Raw genomic sequence first — 9,038 nt, forward strand, 5'->3', positions numbered from 1 at the left:
CTAGTGGCAATTTAAAGGAGCCTGGGGTTCCAGCCCCTGCCTGGGAGCCCCAGGCCTTTTAAATTGCCCCCTGGGGAAACTGGGCCACCCTGGGTACAGCGCACTGGCTTTTGCTGGTACTGGGGTCTTGGGTGCGGGGTCCTCTTAGGAGCGAGGCCGATTCAAGGGAATTGGTTAAATTGGCCTAAAGCCGGCCCTGGTGGCTGGGATTTAAAGAGCTCTGAGCTCCCCGCCCGCCTGCCCAGAGCCCCTATAAATCCTGGCCGCGGCTGAGATTTAAAGAGCTCTGGGCTCCCTGCGGCTGCGGGCAGCTCAGAACCTTTTGAATCCCGGCCGCGGCTGAACTTTAAAGGGGTTTGGATTCCCGCGGGCTACAGGCAGCCCAGAGCCCTTTGATTCCCGGCTGCGGGACGACACAGTGAGACTTCACGGGCCGCACGTTGCCCGTGGGCCGTATGTTGTGCAGGCCTGGCATGGAGGGGCAAAATAGGTAAGAAATTTCCGTGGCCTGTCAACTAAGCAAATAGTAGCCACCATGGATTCCTGCCAGAGGTGGCTACATCTTAGCACTGTGGGAAGCAACCCTTTCACAGAGACCATTTGTCTTGTGGTTTGGGATACTTCTCAAGACATGCTGCACTCAGAGTGACCCCCTCATCCTGTGCCAGCTGGAGAAAAGAAAAGGGGCCAGCCAACTCTCCCACTACCAGCTGCGAACCACTGATCCCCAAACAGGGGGAGGCCTCTGGCTTTGATGTGTATTAAATATCAGGCTGGTCTCTTTCTTTGGCAAATATCTAACAGAGCTAAAGAGGGAACAAATGATCCTCAAAGGAGAGGGGAAAGACAATCACTGGGAAATTTAATCCCCTGCAACATCCAGAATGGAGAGCGACTCAGGCAACAGGTTCCCGAAGGAAGAAGTTTTGGGATTAGAAACATAAGGAACAGCACAAAACTTGAGAGGATTGTTAATTGACATTTGATAAGACCAGAGGGAAAACCTGAGCTTTCAGATCAGTGTTCAGAAATGAAAGACAAAGGGTGGAAATCAGAGATTTGGATCCATTTTGCAAATTATAGAGAGGAAAGTGAAAATCAGAGGGATTTATATTCAGTTGTTGATAGGAGGTAAAATCTGAGTGTTTCACATGAATACTTGATAAATGAATAAAGAGGAAATGGGCAACATTGCAAACATTTTGGGTTCAATAATCTGAGAAAAGGTGTAAATCTGAGATTTTCTTATTATTGTATAATTCAGAGAAGGAAAACTCTCAAGGGCATTTCAATTTCGAATAGACAATAGAGAGAAGAGAAATTGTGTCACAAACTGCATATTTGATAACATGAGAGGAAAACACCAAGATCTGAGGGGAGAGAGTCACTTTCCTGTCAGGGCCCAGTGCTCCCTCCCCCTCCCCCTCCGGGGTCTCTCACTCACTGGGGGCTCCAGGCGGGGCTGGTGCGGTCAGAGCCTGGGGCTGCCTAGGGGGCAGGTCCCAGCTGGAGAAAGCCCCCCCCCCGGCCAGGATAGGAATGTGCTACTGGTAGCAGCCTGGGGCTGGACCCTCTCTATGGGGGACACTTGCTCCCCCCTCCCCTTCCTGGCCCTTCCCACGCCCTGTTGCCAGCAGAGAGTGGCCCCCCCAGCCCAGCCCAGAGGTGTCCCTGTCTCAGGCCCCCCCCAGCCTCTGCCCAGTTCAGAAATCACTCGGGGGAACCATTTCCCACCTACACAAGGACAAATCACTGCAGGTGAAAATGGGGGGAAACACCCCAAACCTGAGATCTGAACTGGCCATTGGCAAATGGGAGAGAAAATGGGGCACAATGGGGGGAGGGGAACAGGAAATTCTCAGGGGTTTGAGGGAAGGGGGTGTCAGCCTGGATGTTGCTTGTTGCTCTCTAGGGAGAAAGGGGGCAGGACAGGAGAGGAGGTGTTCTCCACGGAGGGGGCAGTGGTAATTCCGAGGGGATCTCAGCCCTCCCTTTTCTCCCCGCTCCTCAGGGGTCACCTGCTCTTCTCCCCTCGCCCCCCGGCCATGTCCCGGCTGCACAGACATTTTCCATCCATCCCTTTCCCAGGTCTCCCCCTCCTCCGCAGCCCCGCCCGACCCCACGCAGGGGCTGCTAGGTGTAATGCATGTTCAGTAGGGATTTCTCCCCTACTAATGCTGGGGTGTCCTTCTCCTATAGGTTAGTATACTAATGATCTCATCTTGGTGCCATGTGTGTCAGTTCATTGCCATGGCACTCGTGTGCTTAGACATCTGAGGATGCTCTATAGAAAAGCTCCTTGAGTGAGGTGATCCACAGGGAGTAGCTCAAAGCTCCAAAGTGCCTGGCCAGGGGCAGGACATTGGCACAGCAAGGGCGGGGTGTGGCAGTGACATCACAAAGGCCTTTTGCAGGACCTCACACTATTGGTCAAAGACTATTGGTGAGCAGGTGGTGACCTCACAGAGAGATCCTGACATCAGTCAGGGGCCAGGGGCTAGGGAAACCTCAGAGACCCCTGTGGCTTTGCTTCAGCAAGTCTCCTTCTCCAGGTCTCTGTCTGAGGACTGAGAGAGTATTCGGGTTCACGGACGTGAGCGCCAGGAGAAACCTCTTTCCAGTTTTCTCCTTCCCTTGTAGTGATTTTACTAGAAAACAGCCGTCCCTCTTTAGAAGGTAAGAGCCTCCTGGAGGTGTGAAACCTGTTCAGTCTGATCCATCTGGTGAGAGTTGAATTCTAGGCATGGAAACATGAGCTTAAGGAGGCAGAATTTTATTCCGCACCTGGGATTTTGTCCCTTAGAATCATGGGGACATTAGGGTTTGTCCTTTGTGTTTCACCTTTTCCTCCATCCACCTGTCCCTCCCTCCTTTCTCTTCATCTCTTCTTTTGTCCTTTCTCCTGTTCCCCTCCCAAACACCAGGACGAGTGTGTGCGTGTGTGTTGCGGGGGAGTGCTCTGCAGCTCTCACTGTGGGAGTTCCACCCAAAAATGTGAGGCTGAAATAGTGCTCAGGCAGTCAGGGCTGGGATTAACCTTTTGTTGGCCCTGGCACCAAACATATTTGTGGGCCCCAGTAGTAGTCACTGTGGGCTCCGAGTGTGGGCCTGGTGGGGCAGTGCCATTGGTGCCTTCGTATACCCGGTACTGAACCTCAGAGACATTTTTCATTTTGATCACACACCTCTCCATGACTATATGCATTGCCATACACAGCTCCCTCAGCCCGCGGGTTTTCTTATTGAGCTGTACACCCATTGTGGGTTTACCAGTGTCCCACAGTGAGCAGAACTTTCATAGTGACCAAGGAAACTCCCCACAGATTTATCTCTTTCCTCATTCAGACCTTCTCTAGCCATGTCTCCAGTACCCCCCATGTCACCAGTCACTGCATGTGGTCCTAGTCTCAGCTCAAAGTCCTAAAGCCAGCAGACACCTGATCAGTTCTGACAGATCCCTCCCTCAGCCCCCATCCTGCCATGTGAGCAAGCCACCTGCAAACACCATTTCCCCAAAGTGAGGACTTAGCCCTTGGAATCTGAAGACACCAGCGTCTCTCCCTCTGCTCCCATCTACGTGCTAGTCTGCTACCTGGTCACCACCACCTCTTCCCCATACTTGTTTCCTTTCTACTTTGGACATGCTCCCAATCCAGCTGGAAGCTCCCTCTGCAAGCCTGACCTGCTCCCGCCTTCCCTGCTCCCCCGACATTCCTTTCCTACTGGTGACCTCTGTTCCTTGAGGTTAACTCCAGTGTCTTTAGGTGCTCTAGCTTAATGGCCCCAGGAGTCATAGAGCCACTTGTAGTTTCTCTAGCTACAGCCATGGGGCAACTGCCAGAGGCCAGCCTTAGACAGCTGCAGCTACTAGCCGCAGGAGCGGAGGCAATGCCAAGGCTGAGCATGCTTGAACCTTGCAAGGGCAGCACTAGGGACTCTAAATCCTCAGCACTGGCCCTAGGCAGCTGCAGACTCTGGAGTTAGGCACTTTCCTCCTCTAGGTTCCTGCATGGTTACAGAACTGCAGTAAAGTGGAACAATTATCAGCTTCTGTGATTGGAAGATGTCTGGATCCATCTAATAAGACCGTCCTACATAAATGAGGAAAGTTGAGGTGCCTTTATTATTCTTTTGTTCCATTCTTTGTTTCTATGGGGAATTTGCCAGTGCAATATCACTGTCTTCCTTTTAAACAAACAAAACTAAAAAAAAAAGTGTAATGGCTGTTGAAAATAGCAATTCCAGCCCTCGTTAGCACTGTGAAGACCCCAACGTTTGTTGCTCAATTTTCTCCTACTTTTTCTACAGTAAATGACAGTGGATCAGCATATTTGATTTGGGAGAAATGAAGTAACAGCTGCCCAAATTGAGCTTGAGCACTCCTGATTTTGAGGTGTTCAGATCTGGAAGGCAGGGGCTAGATTCCCTTTATGAATATTAGATACATCTGGAAAGGAAAAGTCAATTTCTATTTTCATGGCTCAGAAGTGGAAATCCTCCTTCCTGTATCTGAAGCTGTCAGGTCCAGTAGAGCCTCCCCTTCCTTACTTACCATTTTACCTTCTGGTGGGATCCACATACCTCCCTTGCCCAGCTTCAGATAGAGAGGGGCCCTGTCCAGTTAGTCCACCCAGTTCCATCTTTGGGGGCTGCCAGGCGAGGTCACACCAGCATCCCTAAGCCTGTCTGGGGAAGTCTTCTGAGGGTGCTACCTGGGCCAAAGCCTTCTACTCCTTGGTCACACCTCTTCCCTATTCACAGGTGGCACCCCACCTCTCAGCCACAGCAAGCTGCAGCGCATGGAGTCTCACAGCTTCCCCCCTCCCTTTCCTGTTGATAGCAGCCAAGGGAATGCTGGGAAATGTTCCTTCTCTGCTCCAAGGCAGGGAGCTGGTCAAGGAACTACAGCTCCCCTACTGAATCCAGGCTGCTCTGAGGCTCCCTTTCTGCAGAGGGGAGGAAGTTACTGTTACAGGTCCCTTCAGAGCTTGGGCCTAGCACTATGGCACCATGTCAAATCCAGTACTGCTCCCAACTCTATCCAGCTCTGCTGCTGGCAGGATCCCTTCCCATTCTTTTTGTTTCCTGTCTCCCCTCCAAGGAGAAGCTCTGCATTGTTCCTGTGTGGGGAACTGAACCCAGGCTGTCTGGGTGAAAGCCAAGAATCCTAACCACTAGACCACATGGGACTTCCATAACACGTTTACATGTTCATATTCAATAACACAATTAAACGTAGCCATTCAAAGTAGCCATTTAAAAGAAGCCATTCAAAAAACTTCAAAAACAGACTTCAAAGAGAAATTGCAGAGTTACAACTGATCTGCAAACTTAACACCATTAATTTGAGCTTGAAGAGGGACTGGGGGTGACTGGCTCACTACAAAAGCAATTTTCCCTCTCTTGGTATTGACACCTCCCTGTCAATTACTTGGAGAGAGCCACATCCACCCTGACTGAATTAGCCTTCAACACTGGTTCTCCCCTTGTATGGTAACTCCCTTTACATCATGTTCCAATATATATTTATGCCTCTATCTGCAATTTTCACTCCATGCATCTGAAGAAGAGGGCTTTTTACCCACGAATGCTTGTGTCCAAATAAATCTGTTAGTTCTTAAGGTGTCACCGGACTCCTCGTTGTTTTTGTGAAATAAAAGCAAAATGCACTCTAAGCTGATCTTAACCCTTTCAATGCCCTTACAAACTTAGATGCTTCTCACCACAGGCCGGCTGGTGGCTTTTCAGCCAGGCTCTCCCCTTTCGTCAGCGCTTCAGTTGCTTGGTGTGGGGGTGTCTGTAGATGTAGGTGGACGAGAGAGACAAAGCATGGCAAATGTCTCTGCTTTTATCATGTCCTTTCTTCCCTCTTGGCTTTGCTCCCCCTTCAGAGTCAGGTGAGCATCACTGCGTCTCTCCAAGCAAGTCTGAGCAATTCCCCTGGGGTGTCCTCTTGCAGGTAAGTGATTGCACTGTAGCTCCCTTGCTGAACAATGGCTGTTGATGGGTTGTTTGACACCCTGTCCGGGTGTTGGTTACTTTCCTTGCTGTTGTCACTGGGGAGCTAATATTTGGCTGACTCCCCCACCTTACAGCATAGTGATAACCACACTGCACAATTCTCATAACTTCATATGCATGAATGGTAAACATCTATGGGTAGAGAAATGACTTTCAGCAGATCATATCCTTTCCCCTGATACCTTACAAGGCATGCTCTGTATATAAGATCACGATTATATGAAAATGAGGAATATGGGGGTTACAGCACACTCCCCCAAAGGTACAGAATGTCACACTGAGATTCTATTTTCATTTGTTATGTAACAGCATTAAAGAGATCCAGTGACTGACCAATGGCATTTTCAAGTGCTAAAATAGGCAAGCGCTGTTGGTCTCTCATTGGCCATCAGCGACTGAAGATACGGTTTAATGAGCCAGAGCTTCAAGGCGAGGGTGGCTCTGTCCACTGCCTTCCGTTGCGCTGCTGGGCACCAAGTCCCTGGCGGTCAATATGTGAAGCTGGGAGAAGAGAGTGGGGTGGCAAGCGGTGGTAGAACTTTTGCCACCAGGGTCTAGCTGTCTAACTTCCTCTTCGTACTGCTGGGCCCCCGTTGCCTTCAGGTAACACAGGAACTAAGGCAGGAATAGGGTGAGGAAGCAAGTAAAGCCGAGCAAGGAAGGCAAAAGTTAATCTTATCTTCATGGGCAGCTCGCAATGACGTCCTTTTTCTGTGCCACAGCTGACAACAACATCCCAGACAGAAAAGTAACAGGCCAAAAAGAAACCTAGCAGCTGCTGAAACAGTTCAGCTGGGAGCGTGCTAGACTAACAGGCTCTTCTATCCTCCTTTATGCACGGGCGGGATGTTTTCTGAGAGTGCAGCAGTTCCTTTAACTGCCACGAGTCCCTCATTTCAGGCTATGCAGCAGGAAAAGACAGCATGGGCTTCTGCACCGAGTTGGCCCACCTGACCTTTCATTCTTCTCTTGCTCTTTGTCAGCAAGGAGAAGAAAAAGAAGCTCTCCCTCAAGCTGGAGTCACACGGGCGAGGTAAGGACGACTTCCTGAGTGCTGGCTCCAGTCCTCTGCCCTGCCAGCTGACCTATCGAGGGGCTACCACCACATTCTCTAGATTTGTCCATCGGTCTGTGCCAGAGTGAGCAACAACCCAGTAGGTGGAGTTTCTGTAGTGTAGTGGTTATCACATTTGCCTAACACGCAAAAGGTCCCTGGTTCAAAACCAGGCAGAAACATGCTGGCTTCCTTTTCCCAGATTCCCCTTGTTATTCAGAAAGGGCACTCCTCCTATTGGCCTGTCCCTGGGATAACTCCAACCCCTGCATGACAGAGGATGCTGACAGCAGTGGAGAAAGCACCTTGGTGTCAGGCTGGAGAACCTAGAGTAGTTAGGCCAGTCACCATTTGGAGGCTTGTGGCTTGGCCACCTCTGCTGTTGGAGGTTGGCCTATAGAGGCTCTCACTTCCTGCTGGGCTCCTTTGCGTGACTGGCCAAAGGAGGAAGTGAGGCAGGAATGGGGCAATAGAGGAAAGTTGAGCTGAGGAAGGCAGGGAAGAAGCTGTGCGGCTAAGTGGGGTTAGTAGAGCACCACCCTTCATTCTGCAAAGCCTGGGGAGGTGTGGTTGGCTGCTGGGAGGTAGAATCCTGTGCCTGCCTCTTGGCTTCCCAGGAGTGGCTACTTGCAGCCCAGGAGAAGAAGGGAGGTTCTGGGTGAAAGGAAAACAAGCAAAGCTGAGTCCAAGTGGAGAATGGCGGCTCCTTTATGGCCAACCTGGGGGCATGACTGATGGTTTTAGAGGTGGAGGCTGGGCTGGCTGTGAGCAACTGGGATCCAGGAAACCCCCACCTGCCCTTCTGAGGGCTGAACCCATGGAGGTGCGGTTGGCTGCTGAGAGACAGACCCCTGTGGCTGCCTGTTGGCATCCCAGGGATGGCTACTTGCAGCCCAGGAGAAGCGGGGTTCTGGGGGGAAGGAAAAGCAGCAATGGTGAGGCTGAGTGGGCTCCTTTCTGGCCGAGATGGTGGACTGTGGTGAGTCTGGGAGTTGCCTGTAAGCCATAAGTGGACGTAGTGCAGTGAAAACTGCTGCTCCATTCTGGCCGACCTGGGGGCGCCATGGATGACTTGGGAGTGGGGGCAGGGCGCTGGCTGTGAGCAAATGGGATCCAGGAAGCCCCAGCCTGCCCCTCCAGGGGCCGAGTCTTCTTCTCTCCTGCCATGGGGAGCCCGACCTTAAGCCTGCCCAGCATGTGCAGCAGCTCGAGCATTAAGCCTTCCTGTGTGCATAACTGAACTACGCCCTAGTGTAATAAGGTGTAAAGTTTAGATTGTGAATTTATCTTTAATTTCCATGGTAATTTACTTTGATCTTTTATTCCTACCACTTATAATCCTTAAAACTCCATCTTTCTGTAGTTAATAAATCTGTTTTATGCTCTACTTAAACTGGTGTATTTTGCTTGAAGTTCTTGGGAAATCTCAGCTCCATTACAAGGCTGGTTCATGTACTATTCACAGTGAGGGAGGGGTGGACCCTGTGTAATAAACTCACACTGATCAGGCTTCTGATTAAGGCAAGATGGTATGATCCAGGGGTGCAAGGCTGCAGAGCTGTAGGGGGGGCGACTTTCTATCATTAGTGTTATGAGTGGCTGCAGAAGCATTCATGTAATTCAGTTGGCTGTGTCCCTACCTACGGATGTCTGTGTAAGTGCAATATCTGCCAGAGATTCACAGCTTGTCTCAGCATCACATGTGTGAGAGGGAGCCCAGGTGGTGGGACAAAGGGCTCAGGGGTCCCACTGTTCAGTTGCATCCCATAGATCCCATCACAGACTTTCAACAACCACAGCGGGTGCTCACTGAGACAGAGAGAGAGATGCCAAAATAGTGATATCCAGTGCCAGCAGACATCAAACTATCAGAAATTCTGTGAACAGAGAAGACCCTGCTAGTGGAAAATGGCTTGTGAGGTATCATTAGAAAACGCATAACCTACTGAATATTATCCTCCTG

At 50.7% G+C, this 9,038-nt stretch overlaps 1 non-coding gene across 1 annotated transcript; it reads left to right on the forward strand.

The window, feature by feature from the left end:
• Nucleotides 1–7,184: 7,184 nt before the first annotated feature.
• TRNAV-AAC (transfer RNA valine (anticodon AAC)) lies at nucleotides 7,185–7,257 on the forward strand. Its single transcript has one exon. It is a non-coding gene; the product is annotated as a tRNA-Val (tRNA).
• The last annotated feature ends 1,781 nt before the right edge of the window (nucleotides 7,258–9,038 follow it).

Source organism: Gopherus flavomarginatus, chromosome 5 (genome assembly GCF_025201925.1).
Source record: "Gopherus flavomarginatus isolate rGopFla2 chromosome 5, rGopFla2.mat.asm, whole genome shotgun sequence".
NCBI lineage: Eukaryota > Metazoa > Chordata > Testudines > Testudinidae > Gopherus > Gopherus flavomarginatus.